Consider the following 27,180-nt stretch of genomic DNA (forward strand, 5'->3'; position numbering starts at 1 on the left):
TTGTAGCTGGTGCTAATATGGATGTTGATGAGGATGTTGGGTAAATAAGGCACTAGTGGAAACAGTTGTTGCCCATGATATGAAAAATCCCATTGTCCTGCCGTGTGTGGTATTGAAGGTCGACCACACTTAGGTCGACAGTGTCTAGGTCGACCACTATTGGTCAACAGTAATTAGGTTTACAGGGATTCTAGGTTGACATGGTCTCTAGGTCAACATGGTCTAGTTCGACAGGTCAAAAGGTTGACATGAGTTTTTAATCTTTTTTTGAGTTCTTTTCGCCGTACAGTGACCGGGAACCCCAATTGGTGCACCGTGTCCCCACGCATGGCTCGCTTCACTTGCCATGCTTCGGGCAAGGTGCTTGCTACTGCTGCACTTGGCACAGGTTACTGTTCCAAATTGTAGTCTTCGTGAATCGTAAAGTATGAAAAAGTTCAAAAAAAGAAAATTTTTTAAAAACCCATGTCGACCTCTTGACCTGTCAACCTAGAACATGTCGACCTAGAGACCCTGTTGACCTATAAACTCTGTCAACCTAGTTACTGTCGACCAATAGTGGTAAACCTAGGCACTGTCGACCTAAGTCTTGTCAACCTAGAGACCAGATACCTTCCTGCCTTGGCAAAAGATAAAAAAATCCACATGCTCTGTGTGGAATTACTTCTAGCCAAATCCTGACTGAAATCATATCATTTGGTGACTTACCTCTGCTATCTGTCCTGTAACCTGCATGTTTTCTGCTGGCTGGGATAAACAACTCACCAGTATCATGAGTTCTCTGTGTGCTGAGCTCACTCTCTGCTAACGAGTGCAGCTGTAGTGATTAAGCTTCTGTGTGAATTCAGAACTCAGTAAGTCTCTGCATGGTGTGCCTGCATAGCAATTATTGAGGATTCTCATACAGTTCTATACTTCTGTGTCAGTATCCACAAGTCCAGTGGTTACCAGATATACCTTCCTGTTCTCTCAGGACCCGTGGCCATTATTGCCTGTCTATGCACACACCACGCAGAAGTGCCCTCCAAATTCAGCTATGGACATCGCCATGACAGTTCCTGGTCAGCTGACCTTCTAGGGTCCAATCCGGATTCACTTCCGCATCATGTGAGCTGCTCATCCACTCAGCTGTAAGCACTGGGTATAAGTTACAGGTCTCAAGCACTAGCAAGCTGTCAGTGCATTGGTGTCTCTCAGCCTGGAGTGAGCTCCAAAATCTCCTGCTGGTAATATACTCTGTGCAAGTTACCAATCCCCGCACTGCCTGACTCCCTGGATGATTTAAAGGGACATCGCTGCCACTATATCCTGGCAGCTCCAGATTCACTGGAAGTCCTCCAGTGATCCAGAGGGGCTATTCTATATCCCTAGTGACATTTGCAATTGTCATCTCATGCACTTCCTGACTCCCTGGATGATTTAAAGGGCCATCGCTGCCACTACATCCTGGCATTTCCAGATTCACTTGAAGTCCTCCAGTAAACTAGAGGGACAGTCCAATATCCCTAGTGGCCTTGGAGACTTTGCTGGTTCTTGCCAGCTTCCAGTTCACAGCTGCGCAAGGTAGCGCTCCATAGTTTCTGGAAAACCTGCCACTGCTGTCTACAACATTGCAGTATCCATTGTGCAGAACCATTGCATCACAGCTACTGGGAAACCTGCAGTGCCGACACTGCACTGCACTGCACAGCATACGGAATCCCCATTGTGCTACCTCAAATACCCAGCATCTGGAAACCTGTGTTGCTGACATCCTCAGCTTCGATTACAAGTATTGTTGATGTCCTCAGTTTCTGCTACAAGCATTGCCGACATCCTCTGCTCCATTTACAAGTATTGCTGACATCATCAGCTTTGGTTACAAGTATTGCTGACGTCCTGTTTCTGCTACAAGCATTGCCGACGTCCTCTGCTCCATCTACAAGTATTGCTGACGTCCTAAGCTTCGGTTACAAGTATTGCTGACATCGTCAGCTTCTGCTACAAGCTTTGCCGATGTCCTCATCTTCGTGTTCAAAGTATCACTGAAATCCTCAGCTTCATCTTCAAGTACTGATGTTGTCCTCAGCCTCATCAACAGCCATCACTGTGGTTCCAGCCAGTGATCTTTGACTTTCCTGCATTGCTGATCCTCCCAGCATTCCTTCAATTCACCAGTTTTCACGTGTCTCTCCATTAGGTGACAACCCAGATACCCAGTGCACTGGTGGCATCCACCACCAGTGTTCCAGTACCCATAGCTTGTCACCTTCCCTCATAGAGTACACAGCCTGACTGCCATGTCTCGATGAGTGGATTGTTCACTAAGCCAGCCTGATTCTGCTCACTGCACTCAAGACCAAACACAGTCTCCAGTACTAGTACGGGTTGACAAATAACCTCAGCCGTGACAATTATCAATATTCTCAATCATGACTGGAAGTAGTCCAGCATCCAATTTCATAAGCAAGACTGACTCTTCTCCTATCTGGGCTTCCTCAGGTGGATCCTTGAGTGATACACCTGTGGCTGCTGCTGTGAGTTAATCTTCGTCCTAGAAGGGAACCAGGGAGACTACTTGTAGTAGTTTAACAAATCAATCAACTGTGAAACAATCCTTTGCAGGGGGGAGCAAGTCACCCAGTTGCACAGTGAATTAATGACACCATAAGAGCTGTGCTCGTATTAGATGTGCATCCAGTATCCACCATTAATGCAGTTGGCTTTAGACAGTTAATTGAGGTCCTGTGTTCCTGCTACCAAATCCCATCTAGATTCGACTTCACTAGAAAAGTAATTCATAGTACTGTATGTACAAGGACATGTTGTTGGTCTGGTTCTCTGCTGCAGTATTCCTGACTTGGTAGTTGTTAAGAAGAAGGTACTTCAACTACCAAGTCAGGAATACTGGAGCAGAGAACCGGACCATCCCCTGGAATACAACAACTTTATCCCACTTCGAGAGGACCTAGCAGTTGCTCAGAAATGGAGTATTAACTACACCATAAAGCATGAGGAGTTCTCCTAAAAGAACTATTGGAATCCATCTTCCACTAACAGTGAATTGCTGCCATCTCCTACTGGACTCTCCATTGCACATGGGACATTGTTGTTCGGATCTGAACTTCAATTACAGGGGTAAAAATAGGAACGGACTACTCCAATACTAACATTTCCCTGCTCCAGACACTTGTGAAGGGTAATTTTACATAACCAGTGTATGAATTCATACCTTTTTAATTTTAAGTGTGACATGTTTGTTTTTATAATTTTTTATTAAATGACTTAATAGAGAACTGCAATTTGCTCTTTGACATTGTTAATTTTTTATTATTTCATCACAGCGCAGCCTCCTTTTTATTGTAATTTCTATTGTTTATTGTGGGAGTGACTTCCCATATTTTTTGAGGCAGCTGCTAAGCAAAACACCTCATGTCATAAGTGGCCTACTATACCTTGGTATAATTTTTTTTAAAGTTGTATGTTGTATCTTTCTTTCAAAAGGACACAAATCTGATGAGATGCAAAGAGCTGTTGGTGAACAAATTGTCAGCTCAAGCAGTACGTGACAGAGCAACATATCCTCCTTCAGTTTCTCCAGCAAACTGCTGCTGCCAGGAAATAAATCAATTTTCCTAAGAGACCTACTGGTGGTGATGCAGATCAGTCTGCAAAACTTTATGACATCTGGTTGAGTCTAAAATAAATGCCTACAATTAGTGATGTGTCTACTGTGACTCCATCTGATATGGTCACCATTCAAAGAATGGTTGATGAGTATTTTAGTAATAGCATCCAATTAGGCGTGTTAGATGGTCCGTTTCACTACTGGCAGGAAACAAAGGCAATTTGGAGGCCCTTGCACAAACTGCCTTTGCTTTACTTAAGTCGCCCACCCTCCACTGTGTACTCAGAAAGGGATTTGAACACATCCAGGAACCTTGTCAGCAATCAGCATAGGAGGTTACTGCCCCAAAATGTAGAAACCATTGTTATTCAAAATTAATTACCAATTATGCGAGGGAGACTGGCAATTATGTCCAAAAAATAAAGAGACATCTGTAATGGTGGATTCCAGCAGGGACAAATTAATAAAGAGTATGTACACACTGATGGGGATGAGGATTTGTATGATGATGATGATGACATAACCTTGCCTATGTAGAGCCAGTTTGTGTACATACAGTATAGATCATTTCTAGCAATGTTCACTGCCCGTTGGCAGCTTTTTTTTGTGGGGTCCAAACAAACCAATTATTTTAGCCACAAGTCATTGCGTTAGATAAACTGTGCATGTCCTGTTTAATATATACAGCATAAGGGTGGGTGGGAGGACCTAAGGCCAATTCAATCTATTACATCTTTTCTTTGCATTATTCACTGTTTGGAGCATTGCTGATTGTCTTCTTGTGTAGACAACAAACATTTTCATAGTTTATTAAACTGCCACCCTGTCTACCACTGCAGTGCCACTCTGTTTCCTAGATGTGCCATTATGGAAGTTTAAGTGCCACATGTTTGTGCCACCCACTGCTGTCAGTTACCTAAGTCATCCAGCTACCTCAGTGCAACCTTTTGGCCTATACTGGATGAAAACAATATTGTGTGCTGTGAGGTGGTCAAATTTGACTGGACATGACTGGAATTGAATGTTATTGAGGTTAATAATACTGTAGGAACAAAAACAGGCCCAAATGATGTGCTTTTAGCTGTTTCTGATATTTTTAGAGAAATACAGATCCAAAACCAAAACACACAAGGGTGGTTTTGGCAAAACCATATACAGATCCAAAACACGAAGGAAATATAGATCAAACACCAAAACCAAAACTTGGGGGTCGGTGCCCATCTCTAGTATCAATCTCCCTTTCAATTACTAAATAATGGACAAATGTGACAGAGTGGTGTCATTGGCCCTCAACAGGGTGGGATCTGCTTAAATCATACTGTAAATCAGAGTGCATTTCAACAACAAACTGTAGCAAGGTTGTTACTGTACTGATGTTCTTTTCTGCCAAAGCAAGTTGTTACTAAAGAATCATAGCCCCACAAGCATACAATGCTTAAACCACCTTACTTTTACACCAAAAAAGTTCTCACGCAGTTTCATCCATCCTTATTCACAATGGTGCCATTTGTCCAGTAGCGATACACCTTCCCCACAGCAGCAAGCGAACAATTCAGAAACTGTGCTGTTATAGATATACAGTACTGCCACACTTTGCCTGATAGCCCATAATCATCCCTTTTTGCATCTCGGATAAATCTCTTTTACACATGACAGCAATGATCTCACATCCCATCTATCTATCTATCTATCTATCTATCTAGCTATCTATCTAGCTATCTAATACTGCTGATTTTTACTGGGACACATTGGGTGGTGCAGACAGGACAGGGTAAAGGATTATTGTTTCTCTATGAGACAAATGAAAACAACAATGCAGAAGGCACCAGACATTTGGCATGGCTTAATAACCTTCCTTTTCCCAAACATCAGTGTTATCATTGGAAAGTTCACAGTGAGGACATGCCCTCTGCCCCCTGTGATGCCCATGGGGCAGTGATTTATAAACTAGTCATCACAACAGACGTGTATTCTGTCCTAGTTTTGTCTGATTGCCTGGGAAAGGAAAAAAAATGTAACTTCTATATTTATCATTGTTTTCAAAGGAAAAGTTTCCAGTGCAAAATGATCACTAGCTGATAAGAGAGCTCATTTATATTTATCTTTGATTTACTCTTCTCATAATATTAACAAATATGTAGTATAGTTACCTACCTCTGTCTGTCTGTTTTTACCCAGATTTGTTCTATTACTGTTGTTCTAATTGTAAAGTGCAATGGAATATGCTGCACTATATAAGACACTGTTAATAAATAAATAATAAATAAATAATAGTTTATTTGTCCATTTAAATACAATAAAAAAAATACAGTGTAATAATATTTTGAATGTAAAAATCAAGCTATTTTTTCGATTACTGTACATTTTTGGAAAAATATTATACAGTATTTATTTAATACGCAATCTTTTTATTGCATTTAAAATGACAAATAAACTAGACCACATCTTCATTAATATTCTTAGAATAGTTACCGATTTAACAGAGGAGAACCTAGACTACAAAATAAAATTAAAAAATACAGAGATAATTAAATTGCCTAATTATGTTATATACAGTATTTTATATGGAGACAAAAATAAATAAATGGAAAAAAAACATTTGAATTAATGAAAATAGTTAAAGGCTTAATGACACATATTAAAAAATTAAATACTATAATATCAATTTCATTGTGAGATTGAGAACCAAAATTAATTTAGTATGTGAAATTGATTTAGACTGTTGACATTCATTTTTGACACGTTTAAGATGCAATCAAAGGACAGGTAGATTTTAACTTAGATTTTATCCAGACCTGTGAAAGACCAAATAGATTGTGTTTAGGGTGTCAAAACTGCTATAGTGGTAGGCTTCCCCTTTTACCATCATGTTAAAATTTCATAATTTTAAAACTACTTGATGTCAGCCACACTTTACAGACAGTTAACAAACATACCATAATTTATCTAAAATAAGGACACAGTAGGGAAAGAGGGTCATCTTTCTTTATGTATTTAAATTAGTGTTTCATGAAAATAGGGTAGTATGGTAGTGAAAGAAAGAAAGGCCCTAGTCTCAGCAATAGCCAAACCCATCAATCACAACACATTAGGCCAAGATGGGTGCCTTCTGCTCTGCAATCATACTCCTCTTGAGTTATTCAACTCCCTTTGAAATGACACAAATCACAAGGCCTATCTGAACTGATAGTGTTGCTGACCCCAGTATAGTAGAATCATCATAACCTGTGTATTGGGGGGAAGAGCATCTCAAGATCTAATACAAAGATTCAGTTAATCCCCAAAGACCATCATATAGGGAACGAGGACAGCAATCCAAATGATCAAATAGGAAACAGAATGTTCCATCCAGCATAAACTAATACAAGAACATGCCAATCGCTCTTCCCAAATAAGACTAACCAATGCACCTAACAGGACTAAACAACTGACTTAAAACCGTGCACTGACCCCTGTGATTTGGTTTTGGCAAAACCACCCCAAGGTTTTTGGTACTGTTTAATTATTGGTTTTGGATTTCTTTTAAAATGAATAAAAACAGCTAAAATTATATAAGTTGGACCTGTTTTGTTCCTATAGTATTTAATTTTTTTTCAATGCTTCAGTTCTGCTTGCAAATTGTGGTTAACTTATATTCACCTCTCTCGCACACTTCCTATTAAGAATCTATAGATTGTAAGCTTGTGAGCAGGGCCTTCCTACCTCTATGTCTGTCTGTTTTTACCCAGTTTTGTTCTATTACTGTTGTTCTAATTGTAAAGCGCAACGGAATATGCTGCGCTATATAAGAAACTGTTAATAAATAAATAAGAATCTAAAATTTTCTAAGGCACTAAAAAAGATGCTTTAAAGTAAATATTTAGGACTTTAGAATTAGCATATCAAGTATTACAGTCTTGTTTGAAAAATGATACAATTTACAGTAGTTACAACTAGCTACTTGCAATTTTGGTCCTACAAAATACATCAGTTCCCTAAATAGTGCACATCTAAGATTTAGCCATAGCCACATAGCCATGACTAGTTCTGTTGATGTTTGAAATTGTACAATTTGTTTTTCACTATTGCCATCAGGTGCGTGACCATCATCATCATCAGCAGCAGCAGCAAAGGCAACACTGCTTGTTTTTGAAACTATTATCTGGTTTATCAGCTTCTATGTATTTCTCTATGATAGCTGTTCACATGTTGGTACAAGGCTGCCTTTCTGAGTTTTGTTCCATGGTAACATTGAAATGTTGTCCATGTTGCTTTGTAAAGATTTCCTATTCAATATATTTTCATGTCAAACTGTTCACCAAGGTGACAGTAGCAGATCCTTTACACAATATATGGCTGCACCTTTTTAATATAAGAGCAATATAATATAAGAGCAAGTTGGGCTGTTTGGAGGGGTTGGGTACGGGGGAACGGCGGTTGGGATACAGCCGGTCACCATACCGATGTGGGATCTCAGTGTTTAGATTGCCAGGCTCGTTGGCTCGCTGCATTCCCCACAGATACTATTTATTTATTTATTTATTAACAGTTTCTTATATAGCGCAGCAAATTCCGTTGCGCTTTACAATTTGAAATAACAATAACAAACTGGGTGATAACAAACAGTCATAGAGGTAGGAAGGCCCTGCTCGCAAGCTTACAATCTATAGGATTTCCACTCTATGGGTATCGTGGACACCCACGAGAGGGAATAGTCCCTGTCAGTCGGCATGCCGACTGTCGGGCTTTCCACCGGACGGGATTCCGGTGTCATATAACCGCATCCAATTTGGAGTGGTTAGTAAGGTAGGCATTTGTATTTTTTCATTATCACTGATTGAGAAAATGTTAATTTTTTCAGAATCTACTTTGCATTTTACATAACATACAAAATGTGAGGCAACCATTATGTTTTTATAATGTTTAACATGTGAGATGGGGATGCTTCAGCATTTTGTTTTTGCTTCTTTACCACTGGAATTTGCATTATATTTTTTCTTTTACAATGTACTTAGCAAATAAAAGCTTATCTGAGCAGATGAGCCATTTTTGATCTGGTACATTGTTTATTCATTAAATCTTCACCCATATATGATTGAATTTGAGGGGCATATACAATTAGCCACAAGGTTTGTTCAACTCATATAGCGGCTTGATACCATATGCATTAATTACAAGAGGGTGCACTTTTCCTCGCAGCTTCAGGACCTGTGAGACAAAGTCTACGTAAAAATGCAACTATGGTAACCAATGGGGAACCCGTTAGATTCCTGAATCAAGCCCTATGTGTGCTAATACAACATGGGTGCAATCAAAAAACAATCAATGTTGTCTTACATGAAAACTCACTATGGACTCATTATGATTTGGAGCCACAATATGCATGAAATGTCGAAATTCATGTAATTCATCAATTATTTGCAACTGCACATGCGTAAAAAAATCTTAAATCTCCTATGGTGCATGCAGAGGCATATCTAGATAGGAGGGGACCAGTATGCAGTCTGTGTGTGGGCCCACTCCTCTCCCATAGCCAGCAGCGCCGCTGTTAGCGCTCGGAGCACTGAGAGTCTGGCACAGTGCCAGAGTCTACAGTGCATGCGCAGGACTCCAAAAATATTGCCACTGCACCATTTTTTCAGAGTCCTGCGCATGCGCTGTAGAATCTGGCACTGTGTCAGAGTCTCTAGTGGTCAGTGCACTAGCAGCAGTGGTGCCGGCTACAGGAGAGGAGGGGGCCCACACACAGACACCAAAGGATGCCGGAAAGGTAAGTATAGAAGAAATGGGTGCAGTGTGTGCAGTGTGTGCAGTGTGGGCCCCCGCTGGACCCAGAAGCCTGTGAGCACTGCACACACTGCACCCATTATAGATACGCCACTGGGTGCATGAGTAAATGCAGAAAGGTACTCAGATGGGGTCAGAAGTGATAAGAATTCCTGTGCAGTAGCTGGAAGGTGGCTAATAGTGCTAGTAGTCTGTTTAGTGGAGTGTTCCTGGTGCATCAATTATAATGACTTTGTTCACAGCAACAACGACACAAGCATAGAAGAAAGTATGGTCAGATGACGACACAGCACCTGCCATAGAGTTGGGGCAATGTTTGATGGTGAGACCTATGGGGGCATATAAGTATATACCAATAAATATTTATCATGCAATCTTTATGAATAATTGACCTAACCTACAGTATATTCCATTTGTCCCAGCTAAAGATTTCAGTCCTGGGATTACAGAGATTTTTGGGACCCAAAACTATAATCACAGAATCCCAGGTATTACGAGATTCAAAGCACACTGTGGATTGGGATTTTGGGCAGCGTTTGTTACTTACTTTCTCAGTTCCGGTAGCATTGCCTGGTCCTCTCAGGCTGTCCAAGCTGCATAAGAAATAGTTGGAGTCCCACAATATAGCTGCTCTCATTCATTGATAAGCTAGGAGCATGCTGTATAGTGACATCATCACTGAGCAGCATGCTTCAAGCAATTCAGTGCCTGAGAGCAGCCATATCTTAGGACTCACTGCACACACTGCCAGGTGAAGTCCCTTTTAAGTGCCACAACGTGAATATGGTTAGTGAATAAGCAGGGAGGCGTTGGAGAGGAACGCCGAGGAAGGAGGGGTGGGTGTTAATAATTCCAGAGGGGAGGGTAGAAGGTCAAAGAATATATCAGGTGGCACAGAGGGGGGGAAGGATAGCATGGAGGACAGGAGGGGGAGTTGGATTGCAACGAGGGCAGGAAGTGGGAGATGAATGGCAAGGAAAACAAGGGTGTAGAATCATTAAAAATATAATACTAAAATAAAATACTTATTACCCCTGTTTCCTGTAACCTCAAGAGAAACTCTTTTCCCAGCCTATCAGTTTCCTTATTCTGTCTGGTATCAATATTACACCTACTGTAGGGCCCTTTGATGTTTTAACGTGGCTATGAAAAGGTGAGTAAGCCACCAGAGATCCACATAACGCACACTTTTCAAAGTAGCTATTCCAGTTAAGATACATTTGAAATCTGTTCTGAGCAGTTTATACAAAATGACACCTATGAAAGAGCCCTTTCATATTCCTCCCAAATTATCTGAGCATCAAATAAATGAGTTTCTACATTATACTGTAGATCATTAATTCTAGTAAAATGATAATTTGTTTTATCCCAGTTTCTGATAAAATGTAACAAGACTAATTCATCATACTCCAGTGTCTTTTATGCCTTTTTTTTATATATAATTTGCTGTACTGACATTTTTACCCATGTATATGATTACTTGCATCAGTTTTGTAACCATGAGGAGTTAAGTGTTATTTTAAACCTAAAGCCAAGTGATTCCATTCTATTTAACTCCAGCAATATATAAACCAAATTAAATTGTGCTTGATGAATTTAGACCTAAGAAGCTTAACTACTGTAATCATGAAAATCAAAAGAAAAGCCTTCCACAGAGAAATGTTACAGAATGTTTAACATATGGTAAAAAAAAATGGAGGGATTTGGGTAGACAACAAAAAATATCAGGAAGAGTTAGTGATAGGTCGATGGAAGTGGACTGGTTCACAGATCCGACTGTAGATCAGAGGTGTTTTCCTTTTCTTCTTCAAATACAAAACAGACACAACAAAGTATAGTTCCATCAAGACTATAATAATTAGAGGAGGCACTAGTGATAAGTTGTTTGTAAGCATCTGTTTTTTCTCATACCGAATATGGCACTGCCAGCAGAGGCTTCAAGCATGTTAGAAAAAAAGACAGCAAGGTCAAAACATAAAGCTATGTTACAGGAAAATAAATATGTCAATAAACTGAAATAACTCAATTACAAAAATTATTCAGGTTTGTTAGCAAACCCAAAAAGTCAGCAACTGGGCAAAACCATGTTGTACTGGAGGTGGGGCAGATGTAACATGTGCAGAGAGCAATAGATTTGGGTGGGTTATATTGTTTCTGTGCATGGTACATACTGTCTGCTTAATTTTAACACTGCAATTTAGATTTCAGTTTGAACACACCCCACCCAAATCTAAGTCTCCCTGCACATGTTACATTTGCCCCACCTGCAGTGAAACAAGGTTTTGCCCAGTTGCTAACTTTTTTGGTGTGCTAACAAACCTGGATTAGGCCCATAATGTATAACTAAGATTGTAAATAAAAGTGCAGTGAATAATAAAACTACTATTACAGCTATAAAAAATAAAGTATGGTTAAGTCACTGAACTTTTTAAAAATAGAATTAATTTGACTTGATGCATGAACTTAATCCCATGCTTCCCTGCCCTAAAATGTATAGCTTTTCTTTCACCAATATAATGACAATAGCGGAAAGGTCACTGCCTCCAACATTCACAAACTCATCTTCTACTGTGAACAATTTGATGATATTATTTGCTATGCAGTGATTTGCTATGCAGTGATCACATGGGAATGCAATGTGTATCAGCAGGAGATGATTATTGAATACAATAAAATGCAAGTCTGTGTGGGGCCCAGGGCAACAAACTTGTGGGGGCACCTATCAATACTAATATATATATATATATATATATATATATACCTATCCACAGTATGCCGGCACTCAGTTTAATAACCCCAACTGCTCAGGTGCCCTTCCAAGCAAAATAATATCCAGCAATATCAGAGATGGCACTCAGAGACTTGCAGCAGTGAAAAAAGACATCTGTATTGGATGTTGATACAAACGTTTTCGGAGCCTCTGCCTCGTCCTCAGGACAACATCTACAGCAAAGAACAGACACAAAACATTTACATAAATACCCTTACCTGTCCCTCAATTCCCGCTCCGTCCAGCGCTCAACCAATGTGCCCGCCGGAAGTATCACCTGCTGTACTTCCTGGTGCGCGGCCTCCGTTGCTATGGAACCCGCTCAGTGTGCGTTCCACAGCTGGCTTCCTGCGCTGCCATCCTGCAAGCAGAGAGTCCCGGTGTGGCTATGGCATGAGAGCTGTAGGGAAGAGGAACAATACAGACAAATAAAACATACATATAACATAAGATAAACTAACCTAAGGCTAAAAAACAAAATCAATGCAAACAATAATATGTAAAGAAAGGATTAAAGCTGCATGACCACAGTGCCAGCAATATATTAAAGCATGCTATTCCAATTGATTTTTTCATTTAGACCCATAGGTTTGGTGGTGCCCAAACGGATGATCCAGCAGGATTCCTTTACCAACAGTTGTTTACCCCAATCCCCTCCCCGAAGGGATTCCGGCACATGGTCAATAATATAGTATTTCAAATCTTCTAAAGAATGACCTGCCTCCTTAAAGTGTCGGGATACCGGCTGATCAATATCTTTCCCATTAAGGGTCATATTGATTAACGAACTGGGGGCAGCGACAGTGATTTCATTATCTCTGATTCAGAAGATAATGGCGCACAGTCTGTGGTCACTTTAGACCAACGAGAAAAGGAGGTGAGAAATTCGCACAAATCGCTCCCACCCACCGGGGTGGTCAGAACAAGAGAGCCCAGAAAAGTCATGCTGGTCAACAAAAAGAAGACCTAATTTTTAACCTATCAAAAAGGACTCTCACTCCCACCGAATCTAGAGTGCTCAACATGGGACTTAGTTTTGTTCCAACCAATAAATACAATGAATTTGATTGGAAAGTTAACCTCCATAATATCTCAAGAAAGCTGCGGCTTAAGGAACATTTTCAATATAACACTCCTGTGCATCTTTTCCATTTTTCTGAAGTCTGCTTCAAAGTCTAACTATGATACTATATCAACTAATGCTTCTTTATAATATTTTAATCGTCTGTTGGACGAGTCGGTGATTAATATACTTCTACCCCCTGCCAGGTACGCCCCAACCTTTCCAAACTGGAACATTTGGCCTTGAAAGATCTGGCATCGTACCAGGACATTGTCATCAGGCCCGCCGACAAGGGTGGGGCCATAGTGATCCAAGATCTTGACAAATATAGATCGGAAATTATAAGCCAGTTGGAGGGTCGGGAAGTGTACTTGAAACTGGGTAAGGATCCTACCGCCCTATACCAAAAAGAATTGTTGGAAATTTTGGAGAAGGCATACAACGAGAATAAAATCCCCCAAAAAGTTTTTAAAGCTCTTTGTGTGCAGCACCCTAAGGTCCCGGTGCTGTACACTTTGCCAAAAATACATAAAAGCCTTACTGAGCCACCGGGTAGGCCTATCATTTCTGCAAGGGACTCGATGTTACAGCCTACTTCTCAATTATTGGACAGAATCCTCCAGCCTTTATTGTTGAAAGAAAAAACTTTCCTTAAGTATATGACTTCTTTTCTGAACCTCCTTGGGGACATTGGCAGTGTATCAAGTGGAACTTTGTTATGCTGCCTATATGTATCTAGTCTTTATACCTCTATCCCCCATGAGGGAGGGTTGACAGCAATGAGGCGTTTTCTTGAACGACATCTCCCTACAACGAGCTTTGACCATGTGTTATTTTTGACTTTACTAGAGTTAACTATAAGGCGCAATTATTTTTTATTTGATGGCGGGTTCTTCCTTCAATTATGAGGGTGTGCCATGGGGTCTCCTGTGGCCCCCTCGTATACAAATGTGTATATGTTTTCTCAGGAGGCTGATATGTTTTTCAGTGATCCAAATGTCAGCCAGCATATTTTGTTCTTCACCCGGTACATAGATGACGTTTTTCTTCCATGGACTGGGGGGGGGGGGGGGGGGAGGAAAGTTTTTTGCAACGAATGGTTTCTATTAACAACTTTGATTCACCAATTAAGTTTACTTTTAGCCATAGTACCAGTAGTGCCAATTTCCTGGACGTACGGGTGACAGTCACCAATGGTAAAATCGAGACAGGTGTTTATTCCAAAAGCACCGATAGGAATACTTTTTTGAGGGCCTCAAGTCATCACCCTTTGGCCTTGAAGAAAGGTCTCCCGTTGTCTCAGATGATGCACTTTGCACGCATCACTAGTAAGCCTGAGTTATTGCCAGAGGCTCTGGATGATCTTATTGTAAAGTTTACTGATAGAGGGTATTGTCCATCAATTCTCAAAGAACAAAAAATGCAGGTGTTAGCTATGTACAGAGCTAGTTTACTTAATCATGCTAAACGTCATCAAGATAATGTTATAACTTGGGTCAGTAAATTCACCACGGCCAGTCCAATTATCTGTAGGGCAATGAATGCACTTTGGCCCATTGTCAGTTCTGATAAAGAGCTTCCAATTTTCAGGAACAAGAGACCTCTGGCAGCCTTTAAGCGTGGAAGTAATCTACGTGATAAACTCGTTCATGCTGACATTACAGGCTTAGGGGTTAAAAAACCTAGCAATGTGTACACTAAACCTCCAGGCTGTTACAGATGCCACAATTGCATTACTTGCAAATATATGGTAGCCTGTAGAGAATTTAAGCATCCACACAGTGACAAAATCTATGATATTAGATTTGTCTTGACATGTAACACTACTTATGTAGTGTACACAATTGTGTGTCCCTGTGGTTTATTATATCGGTCAGACCACCCGTAAGTTCAAGGAGTGGATGAACACCCACAGGTCGGCAATCAATATGACCCTTAATGGGAAAGATATTGATCAGCCAGTATCCCGACACTTTAAGGAGGCAGGTCATTCTTTAGAAGATTTGAAATACTATATTATTGACCATGTGCCGGAATCCCTTCGGGGAGGGGATCGGGGTAAACAACTGTTGGTAAAGGAATCCCGCTGGATCATCCATTTGGGCACCACCAAACCTATGGGTCTAAATGAAAAAATCAATTGGAATAGCATGCTTTAATATATTGCTGGCACTGTGGTCATGCAGCTTTAATCCTTTCTTTACATATTATTGTTTGCATTGATTTTGTTTTTTAGCCTTAGGTTAGTTTATCTTATGTTATATGTATGTTTTATTTGTCTGTATTGTTCCTCTTCCCTACAGCTCTCATGCCATAGCCACACCGGGACTCTCTGCTTGCGGGATGGCAGTGCATGAAGCCGGCTGTGGAACGCACACTGAGCGGTTTCCATAGCAACGGAGGCCGTGCACCAGGCAGTACAGCAGATGATACTTCCGGCGGGCGCGTGGGTTGAGCGCTGGACGGAGCGGGAATTGAGGGACAGGTAAGGGTATTTATGTAAATGTTTTGTGTCTGTTCTTTGCTGTAGATGTTGTCCTGAGGGGTGGTCTTCTGTATGCCGAATGTCGGGATCCCAGCGCACAGTATACCGGCGCCGGAATCCCGACACCCGGCATACCGACAACTATTCTCCCTCGTGGTGGTCCACGACCCCCCTGGAGGGAGAATAAAATAGTGTGGCGCGCGTAGCGCGCCACCGTGCACGCAGCGTGGCGAGCGCAGCGAGTCCACAAGGGGCTCCTTTGCGTTTGCCACGCTGTCGGTATGCCAGCGGTCTGGCTCCCGGCGCCGGTATGCTGGGCGCCGGGAGCCCGAGCGCCGGCATACCGTACGACACCTGTCCTGAGGACGGGGCAGAGGCTCCGAAAACGTTTGTATCAACATCCAATACAGATGTCTTTTTTCACTGCTGCAAGTCTCTGAGTGCCATCTCTGATATTGCTGGATATATATATATATATATATATATATACACACACACACACACACACACACACACACACACACACACACACAGTGTATCCGGAAAGTATTAACAGCGCTTCACTTTTTCCACATTTTGTTATGTTGCAGCCTTATTCCAAACTGGAATAAATTCATTGTCCCTCAAAATTCTATACACAATACCCCATACTGACAACGTCGGTGCACAGCCATTTTCAGATCTCTCCAGAGATTTTCAATACGATTAAAGACTGGGCTTGGCAGGGCCAATCAAGGACATTCACAGAGTTGTTCTGAAGCCACTACTTTGATATCTTGGCTGTGTGCTTAGGTTCGTTGTCCTGCTGAAAGATGAACCGTAGCCCCAGTCTGAGGTCAAGAGTGCTCTAGAGCAGGTTTTAATCCACAATGTCTCTGTACATTGCTGCATTCATCTTTCCCTCTACCCTGAGTAGTCTCCCAGTACCTGTCACTGAAAAACATCCCCACAGCATGATGCTGCCAACACCATGCTTCTGTTATGGTGTTTGGAAGCACCTGTATTCTGGAAGCAGACACCAGGTGGTTGGCGCGACCCAGAGCAGAGGCGCGGAGTCTAACACACCGGGGGGTGTTCACCAGGGAACCCCGCAAGGGGATTTGGGCTTCGCTGCCCCTGATGTGCAGATCGCGGCCCTCTGCCTGTGTCACCTGGTATCTGCACAGGAGTCCACAAAGTATAAACAGAATAATTTACCTGGAGAAATGCAGCTGGTAAGGCAGGGGTTAACTGCAGAGTGACTGACACACAGGGCTAAAGGCAGAGGTTTGATGAGAGCTGAACAGGGACACAGAGGGAAACAAACTTGCAGGCTGAAAGTTTTGGATTGCAGAGCTGGAATTTGGCAGGATTCACAGGAGTCTGTTTGGAGTCTGGATACAGAATTGCAGGTACTGAATGGAGATGAACATGCAGAAAGGTCTGTGTGATTAGGCTGCTGTTTGCAAAACTGGACAGGTGCAGGATTACTGAGGCAAGATGCAAGACTGACTGGAATGGTGCACAGATATCTTGAAGCAGGGATTCCAAGGCAGAAGGACACATTGGATATATAATTGTAGTAGATACAGGTCCAAGATGAACTAGATGCAGGACTGGCAGGAATACTGGGACCAGTTACCAGGACACAGGAGACTGGGAACTTGCATAGCATGCAATGGCCACGTGCTGAGCACACAGGAACCGGCTCTAAGGAGTCCAGACTAGAACCTGAAACTCTCTGATACTGAACTCTATCACTGGCCCAGTGGTATGTGGATACTCCCTAGTTAAAGGGAGAAAGACCAATCACATGATAGTCAGGCTGAAGTTGCAGGTAATGAGGTCCAGGTGATCAGTTGCTAGGAAACGAGAACAACAGAAGGGAGCAGCCTGATCCAGGTGCTAATCAATGCAGAAAGCAGAACTGACAGATTTGCAGCCGCTGCACACATAACAGCTTCACTGTAGGGATGGTATTGGCCTGGTGATGAGTGGCGGCTGGTTTCCTCCAAACATGGCTTTCACACCAAAGAGTTTAATCTTTGTCTCATCAGACCAGAGAATTTTGTTTCTCATAGTCTGAGAGTCCTTCAGGTGCATTTTGGCAAATTCCAGGCAGGCTGCCATGTGCTTTTTACTAATGGGTGGCTTCTGTCTAGCCACTCTACCATACAGGCCTGCTTGGTGGATTGCTGCAGAGATGGTTGTCCTTCTGGAAGGTTCTCCTCTCTCCACAGAGGAATGTTGTAGCTCTAACAGAGTGACCATTGGGTTCTTGGCCACCTCCCTGACTAGGGCCCTCCTCCCCCGATCGCTCCGTTTGGACGGCCAGCCAGCTTTAGGAAGAGTCCTTATGGTTCCGAACTTCTTCCATTTATGGATGATGGAGGCCACTGTGCTCATTGGGACCTTCAAAGCAGCAGATATTTTTCTGTACCCTTTCCCAGATTTGTGCCTTGAGACAATCCTGTCTCGGAGGTCTACAGACAATTCCTTTGACTTCATACTTGGTTTGTGGTCAGACATGCACTGTTAAGTATGGGACCTTATATAGACAGGTGTGTGCCTTTCCAAATCATGTCCAATCAACTGAATTTACCACAGGTGGACTCCAATTAAGCTGTAGGAACATATCAAGGATGATCAGTGGAAACAGGATACACCTGAGCTCAATTTTGAGCTTCATGGCAAAGGCTGTGAATACTTATGTACATGTGATTTCAAGTTTTTTTTTATTTTTAATACAATTACAAAAATCTCAAAAAAACTTTTTTCACATTGTCATTATGGGGTATTGTGTGTAGAATTTTGAGGGAAAAAATAAATTTATTCCATTTTGGAATAAGGCTGTAACATAACAAAAATGTGGAAAAAGTCAAGCATTGAAAATTCTTTCCGGATGCACTGTGTATGTATGTATGTATATATATATATATATATATATATATATATATATATATAACACTTGGAGAGGCTCGGCGCTCACTTGTGGGAAGCAGTTACTTGCTGCGGTGCCATCCAGGGAATAAACACTCCTGTAACAATGCTTGATAATGGCGGCACTCAGCAGACTCGTTTATAGATGCAAAAAGCCTTTTATTTTCGGTCCTACGCCGTTTCGGGGAAACCCCGTCTTCAGGGACAAACAATACATACAGAAGTACAAACAGAGAATACTTATATACCCCCCTAAATAGTGCTAACAAGTGCTCATAATAGTTAAGGTTACTCACCTGTCCGGCGCTGTCATTCCCGCCGCGTCTGGCCGCTGGTTCGAGCGGGTCTCCTGCAGATGACGTCAGCGGTCAGCGCCGGACAGCGTGAGCCCTCAGTAACAATCAGTGCGGGTGTTGCTAGGCAACTCCTGTGTTTGACAACAACAATATACGGAAATGGAAGTTACAAACATTTACAAGATAAAAACAGATCCCTAACTGACATTAACAACATATACTAAAGTTAAAATGAAAGGGGATTAATTACACCGGAGGTTATTTGAGCTTACTGAATTTCATTACTATGTTAAAAAACGGTAGAAGTTATTAAGCATAGGATATCTTGTACAAGTATATATTAAAGCACTTTTACTGAGGTTATCTTAGACCATCCTAAGTCTATATGTACATATCTCACTAGCCCACTGTTAACAGAATAAATTGTATTTGGGCCCTATAATATAATAACAAACTGGAAAGATCTTTATGGAAATATTTACAGAAAACACTGAAGCCCTAAGGTCGCCAGGGGAGATTGTATTTAATTCATGGATCCAGCGGCTCTCCCTCTGCATAAGGATCTTATTGCGGTCCCCTCCTCTATGTAATGGGGGTACATGATCTATGATGATGGCTCGTATGCTGGCTATATTATGTTTAGCCAGCAAGCAGTGGCGTGCCACTGGTTGTTCACTTGTTCCTTTTTCCACAGCTTGCTTAATAGCACTTCTATGTAGGGCCATTCGTTCACGGAATTGGCGCTGCGTCTTACCGACGTAGGCCAGACCGCACGGGCAATTCAACATGTATATCACATGGGTGGTCGTACAGGTCACCCGGTGACGAATTTTAAACGTTTTGCCTGTATGAGGATGATAAAAGTTGGCCCCTGTCAATAAGGTAATACACGTAGAGCAACCTAAACAGCGAAAACAGCCCAATTTAGGACGTAAAAAATGGGTCTGTTGTTGTCTAGTGATTGGAAATACATCTAGTTTAACAATTCTATCCCCAATGTTAGATCCCCTAGTAAAACTAGGTAATACCCTAGAATCCAGCAAACCTGGTAGGGTTTTATCCGTGTTAATTATAGGCCACAATTTCTTGACCTGTCGTGTGATCGCTGTGGTCGCAGCTGTGAATTTATTGACCCATGGAATTATTTGGGACCTATGTTTTTCATCTTCCAAAGCAGGTTTGTTCAATAAAGAGTCCCTAGACATCTTCATCACTTTCTGCTTGCTAGCTAATAATTCCTGTCGCGGGTAGCCCCGTTGTTCAAACTTCTGGACCATCCGGTCCATAGTGTTTTCAACCTGTGTTGGATCTGAGATAATTCTTCTTGCACGTAGAAATTGTGATTGGGGCAGCCCCTTGCGTAATGAAAGGGGGTGTGCGCTTGCATGGTGTAACATTGAATTACGGTCTGTAGGTTTAGTATACAGTGTTGTTTGCAATTGACCTGCCTGTATGGAGATGATAACATCCAGAAAATGTATTTCTTGATGTGACACCTGATATGTAAATTTCACCGGGCTCATTGTATCATTATGGTCATTTAATAAACATTCAAGTTGTTCCTGGGAACCCTGCCAAAAAATAAGGAGATCATCTATGTACCTCTTATAGAAGTACATAGATGAATTAGAAGGAGCCTCAAACAATGTTTGTTCTATGGAGTACATATAGGCATTGGCGTACGATGGGGCCACAGGGGACCCCATCGCACAGCCAAGTACCTGCAGGTATATACGGCCATCAAAAGTAAAATAGTTGCGTGTCAATACCAAAGTAAGTAATTTCAGAAAAAAATCCACTGCTGGCCCTTGATAATCAGGATTGTCAGTGATCAGACAGCGAACAGCCTCCACACCTGCACTGTGCGGGATGCAAGTGTAGAGGCTGGTCACGTCGGCACTGCACAAAATTAAGTCATCCGGTGGTGTGCCCAGGGATTGCAGACACACCAATAGGGATGTAGTATCTTTAAGATATGAGGGAATCTTCTGAATACAGGGATTTAGATATGCATCTAAATAGATAGCTATTGGGTGATACAGGGATTGTATGGCCGACACTATCGGTCGACCAGGAGGGTTGGATAACGACTTATGTACTTTAGGTACAGTGTAGAACAACGGGATCTTCGGGTGTTCAACCGTCAAAGCTCGTTTTTGTTCACTGGATAAAATCCCTGAGTCACTGGCACTGGTTAACAATTCATCTAACTCTTGTTTAAATCTTCCTGTCGGATCATACGTCAAAAGACTATAAGTCTGTTGGTCAGACAATTGACGTTTACTTTCTGAAATATAGTCGGACAAGTCCTGAATGACTATAGCCCCCCCCCCTTGTCCGCACTGCGTATTATTATATCAGTTCTCTTAGAGAGGTCATTCAATGCAGAAAGTTCCTGTCTGCTCAAGTTGGAATGGTATGGTTTAACCCCTTCCTTCTGATATGCAAGTTCTGTTAGACGAGAAAAAGTCTTGATAGATGGGCTATTTGTTTTTGGGTCAAACCTGGATCTGGGCATGATCTTCTTCCGCTTCTCAGGAATTGGAATATCCGGTATAGCACGAGTGTTCACTCCAAAGTGTTCTTTTAACCGCAAAGACCTGTTGAATTTGTAGTTCTCTACCTTCGCCATAAACGGGTCAGGTTTGACGGTGGGCACGAAAGATAAGCCTTTAGATAAGATTTTATATTCAATTTCAGTTAACGGACTAGAGGACAGATTAACGACCAAGTCCGTGGCTATCGCGGAGGGCGTCTTGTGTTGTGACCTTTTGTTCTGCCCCACCCTCGTCGTCCGCGAGGGGGTTTTGGCGGAATGCCTGAACGGGTGGCCATGCCTAAAGGGAAGGCTGCTTTTCCTGAAGATGATGATCCATTACTTGCCTCTCCATCACTAGCTGTAGTGCTTGCTCCTGACTGATCAGGGTAGTTCTGTCGACGCCGATACCTTTTATTGTAATATGGTCGGTCTTGTGTAGTACCCGTATTGTTCAACCAGGAATATACTCTTCTTTGTTGATAGTCTTGCTGGACTTTATGTAATTTTTCTTTCTTGTATTTGATGAGATCACTCCTATATTGATCCATGTGAGCTTGTAATTTTTCCAACCAATTGGTGGTAGTATCCTGTACCAATGTGGCTTTGTGGGAAGCTTCAAACTCCTCCAGTTGTTTTTTAATCACTGTAAGCTCTCGCGTTGACTCTTCCACTACTAGGAGTAGGAGGTCCATGGAACATTTGTTCAATATAGCTATCCATTTCCGGCAAAATGGGATGCTATATCGCCCTATTGTGGGGGTGTTCCGGATCCTGAAGCCTCGTGGGATCTGATTATTACGATAATAGTCAGAAAGGCTAATACCGTGGTACATAAAGTCACATTCACGTTGCTTAAGTCGCTGCCATTGCCGAAATAACTCCTCCTTCGAAGTGGCCTGAGGGTCATCTTCCAGCCTCCTCGTAATTAGAATGGCCTGGGCCTCTGCATCTGAAAAGCTAAAGCGTTCCTTAGCATCAGCTTGTGCCAGTTCCCATGCTGCCTCCATGTCGGCGTTAGTGTCTGTCATATTGTAGGCGTGTGTATTAATACAACACAGCGCAGTGTAACACTCCAATGGAAGTCCTCCCCAATTAGCACAATAAATGCTTGAGCCTGTATCCAGGAAAGGTGTTTAATAAATCATGTGAAAAAGTCCCATAGGTGCCATAGCCAGGAGATAACCTCAACCTCTGTGGCTCAGAAGTATTTGCTGCAGGTTATCCCATATAACACTTGGAGAGGCTCGGCACTCACTTGTGGGAAGCAGTTACTTGCTGCGGTGCCATCCAGGGAATAAACACTCCTGTAACAATGCTTGATAATGGCGGCACTCAGCAGACTCGTTTATAGATGCAAAAAGCCTTTTATTTTTGGTCCTACGCCGTTTCGGGGAAACCCCGTCTTCAGGGACAAACAATACATACAGAAGTACAAACAGAGAATACTTATATACCCCCCTAAATAGTGCTAACAAGTGCTCATAATAGTTAAGGTTACTCACCTGTCCGGCGCTGTCATTCCCGCCGCGTCTGGCCGCTGGTTCGAGCGGGTCTCCTGCAGATGACGTCAGCGGTCAGCGCCGGACAGCGTGAGCCCTCAGTAACAATCAGTGCGGGTGTTGCTAGGCAACTCCTGTGTTTGACAACAACAATATACGGAAATGGAAGTTACAAACATTTACAAGATAAAAACAGATCCCTAACTGACATTAACAACATATACTAAAGTTAAAATGAAAGGGGATTAATTACACCGGAGGTTATTTGTGCTTACTGAATTTCATTACTATGTTAAAAAACGGTAGAAGTTATTAAGCATAGGATATCTTGTACAAGTATATATTAAAGCACTTTTACTGAGGTTATCTTAGACCATCCTAAGTCTATATGTACATATCTCACTAGCCCACTGTTAACAGAATAAATTGTATTTGGGCCCTATAATATAATAACAAACTGGAAAGATCTTTATGGAAATATTTACAGAAAACACTGAAGCCCTAAGGTCTCGTTCAGGCCGCCAGGGGAGATTGTATTTAATTCATGGATCCAGCGGCTCTCCCTCTGCATAAGGATCTTATTGCGGTCCCCTCCTCTATGTAATGGGGGTACATGATCTATGATGATGGCTCGTATGCTGGCTATATTATGTTTAGCCAGCAAGCAGTGGCGTGCCACTGGTTGTTCACTTGTTCCTTTTTCCACAGCTTGCTTAATAGCACTTCTATGTAGGGCCATTCGTTCACGGAATTGGCGCTGCGTCTTACCGACGTAGGCCAGACCGCACGGGCATTTCAACATGTATATCACATGGGTGGTCGTACAGGTCACCCGGTGACGAATTTTAAACGTTTTGCCTGTATGAGGATGATAAAAGTTGGCCCCTGTCAATAAGGTATTACACGTAGAGCAACCTAAACAGCGAAAACAGCCCAATTTAGGACGTAAAAAATGGGTCTGTTGTTGTCTAGTGATTGGAAATACATCTAGTTTAACAATTCTATCCCCAATGTTAGATCCCCTAGTAAAACTAGGTAATACCCTAGAATCCAGCAAACCTGGTAGGGTTTTATCCGTGTTAATTATAGGCCACAATTTCTTGACCTGTCGTGTGATCGCTGTGGTCGCAGCTGTGAATTTATTGACCCATGGAATTATTTGGGACCTATGTTTTTCATCTTCCAAAGCAGGTTTGTTCAATAAAGAGTCCCTAGACATCTTCATCACTTTCTGCTTGCTAGCTAATAATTCCTGTCGCGGGTAGCCCCGTTGTTCAAACTTCTGGACCATCCGGTCCATAGTGTTTTCAACCTGTGTTGGATCTGAGATAATTCTTCTTGCATGTAGAAATTGTGATTGGGGCAGCCCCTTGCGTAATGAAAGGGGGTGTGCGCTTGCATGGTGTAACATTGAATTACGGTCTGTAGGTTTAGTATACAGCGTTGTTTGCAATTGACCTGCCTGTATGGAGATGATAACATCCAGAAAATGTATTTCTTGATGTGACACCTGATATGTAAATTTCACCGGGCTCATTGTATCATTATGGTCATTTAATAAACATTCAAGTTGTTCCTGGGAACCCTGCCAAAAAATAAGGAGATCATCTATGTACCTCTTATAGAAGTACATAGATGAATTAGAAGGAGCCTCAAACAATGTTTGTTCTATGGAGTACATATAGGCATTGGCGTACGATGGGGCCACAGGGGACCCCATCGCACAGCCAAGTACCTGCAGGTATATACGGCCATCAAAAGTAAAATAGTTGCGTGTCAATACCAAAGTAAGTAATTTCAGAAAAAAATCCACTGCTGGCCCTTGATAATCAGGATTGTCAGTGATCAGACAGCGAACAGCCTCCACACCTGCACTGTGCGGGATGCAAGTGTAGAGGCTGGTCACGTCGGCACTGCACAAAATTAAGTCATCCGGTGGTGTGCCCAGGGATTGCAGACACACCAATAGGGATGTAGTATCTTTAAGATATGAGGGAATCTTCTGAATACAGGGATTTAGATATGCATCTAAATAGATAGCTATTGGGTGATACAGGGATTGTATGGCCGACACTATCGGTCGACCAGGAGGGTTGGATAACGACTTATGTACTTTAGGTACAGTGTAGAACAACGGGATCTTCGGGTGTTCAACCGTCAAAGCTCGTTTTTGTTCACTGGATAAAATCCCTGAGTCACTGGCACTGGTTAACAATTCATCTAACTCTTGTTTAAATCTTCCTGTCGGATCATACGTCAAAAGACTATAAGTCTGTTGGTCAGACAATTGACGTTTACTTTCTGAAATATAGTCGGACAAGTCCTGAATGACTATAGCCCCCCCCCTTGTCCGCACTGCGTATTATTATATCAGTTCTCTTAGAGAGGTAATTCAATGCAGAAAGTTCCTGTCTGCTCAAGTTGGAATGGTATGTTTTAACCCCTTCCTTCTGATATGCAAGTTCTGTTAGACGAGAAAAAGTCTTGATAGATGGGCTATTTGTTTTTGGGTCAAACCTGGATCTGGACATGATCTTCTTCAGCTTCTCAGGAATTGGAATATCCGGTATAGCACGAGTGTTCACTCCAAAGTGTTCTTTTAACCGCAAAGACCTGTTGAATTTGTAGTTCTCTACCTTCGCCATAAACGGGTCAGGTTTGACGGTGGGCACGAAAGATAAGCCTTTAGATAAGGTTTTATATTCAATTTCAGTTAACGGACTAGAGGACAGATTAACGACCAAGTCCGTGGCTATCGCGGAGGGCGTCTTGTGTTGTTACCTTTTGTTCTGCCCCGTCCTCCTCGTCCGCGAGGGGGTTTTGGAGGAATGCCTGAACGGGTGGCCATGCCTAAAGGGAAGGCTGCTTTTCCTGAAGATGATGATCCATTACTTGCCTCTCCATCACTAGCTGTAGTGCTTGCTCCTGACTGATCAGGGTAGTTCTGTCGACGCCGATACCTTTTATTGTAATATGGTCGGTCTTGTGTAGTACCCGTATTGTTCAACCAGGAATATACTCTTCTTTGTTGATAGTCTTGCTGGACTTTATGTAATTTTTCTTTCTTGTATTTGATGAGATCACTCCTATATTGATCCATGTGAGCTTGTAATTTTTCCAACCAATTGGTGGTAGTATCCTGTACCAATGTGGCTTTGTGGGAAGCTTCAAACTCCTCCAGTTGTTTTTTAATCACTGTAAGCTCTCGCGTTGACTCTTCCACTACTAGGAGTAGGAGGTCCATGGAACATTTGTTCAATATAGCTATCCATTTCCGGCAAAATGGGATGCTATATCGCCCTATTGTGGGGGTGTTCCGGATCCTGAAGCCTCGTGGGATCTGATTATTACGATAATAGTCAGAAAGGCTAATACCGTGGTACATAAAGTCACATTCACGTTGCTTAAGTCGCTGCCATTGCCGAAATAACTCCTCCTTCGAAGTGGCCTGAGGGTCATCTTCCAGCCTCCTCGTAATTAGAATGGCCTGGGCCTCTGCATCTGAAAAGCTAAAGCGTTCCTTAGCATCAGCTTGTGCCAGTTCCCATGCTGCCTCCATGTCGGCGTTAGTGTCTGTCATATTGTAGGCGTGTGTATTAATACAACACAGCGCAGTGTAACACTCCAATGGAAGTCCTCCCCAATTAGCACAATAAATGCTTGAGCCTGTATCCAGGAAAGGTGTTTAATAAATCATGTGAAAAAGTCCCATAGGTGCCATAGCCAGGAGATAACCTCAACCTCTGTGGCTCAGAAGTATTTGCTGCAGGTTATCCCATATAACACTTGGAGAGGCTCGGCACTCACTTGTGGGAAGCAGTTACTTGCTGCGGTGCCATCCAGGGAATAAACACTCCTTTAACAATGCTTGATAATGGCGGCACTCAGCAGACTCGTTTATAGATGCAAAAAGCCTTTTATTTTCGGTCCTACGCCGTTTCGGGGAAACCCCGTCTTTAGGGACAAACAATACATACAGAAGTACAAACAGAGAATACTTATATACCCCCCTAAATAGTGCTAACAAGTGCTCATAATAGTTAAGGTTACTCACCTGTCCGGCGCTGTCATTCCCGCCGCGTCTGGCCGCTGGTTCGAGCGGGTCTCCTGCAGATGACGTCAGCGGTCAGCGCCGGACAGCGTGAGCCCTCAGTAACAATCAGTGCGGGTGTTGCTAGGCAACTCCTGTGTTTGACAACAACAATATACGGAAATGGAAGTTACAAACATTTACAA

General features: G+C 42.3%; 1 long non-coding RNA gene across 4 annotated transcripts in view; it reads right to left on the minus strand.

The window, feature by feature from the left end:
• Positions 1-27,180, minus strand: part of LOC135050815 (uncharacterized) — a 75,413-nt gene that overhangs the window by 25,057 nt on the left and 23,176 nt on the right. For 3 of the 4 annotated variants that reach the window (XR_010241842.1, XR_010241844.1, XR_010241843.1), the window contains 4 exons: positions 26,999-27,129; positions 22,948-23,078; positions 18,907-19,037; positions 11,059-11,308 (listed from right to left, as the gene is read on the minus strand). This is a non-coding gene — a long non-coding RNA (uncharacterized LOC135050815). Of the gene's footprint in view, positions 1-11,058; positions 11,309-18,906; positions 19,038-22,947; positions 23,079-26,998; positions 27,130-27,180 lie in introns of those variants that run through there. The other variant, XR_010241845.1, reaches the window with a different exon arrangement.

The sequence above is a fragment of the Pseudophryne corroboree genome, chromosome 2, assembly GCF_028390025.1.
Source record: "Pseudophryne corroboree isolate aPseCor3 chromosome 2, aPseCor3.hap2, whole genome shotgun sequence".
NCBI lineage: Eukaryota > Metazoa > Chordata > Amphibia > Anura > Myobatrachidae > Pseudophryne > Pseudophryne corroboree.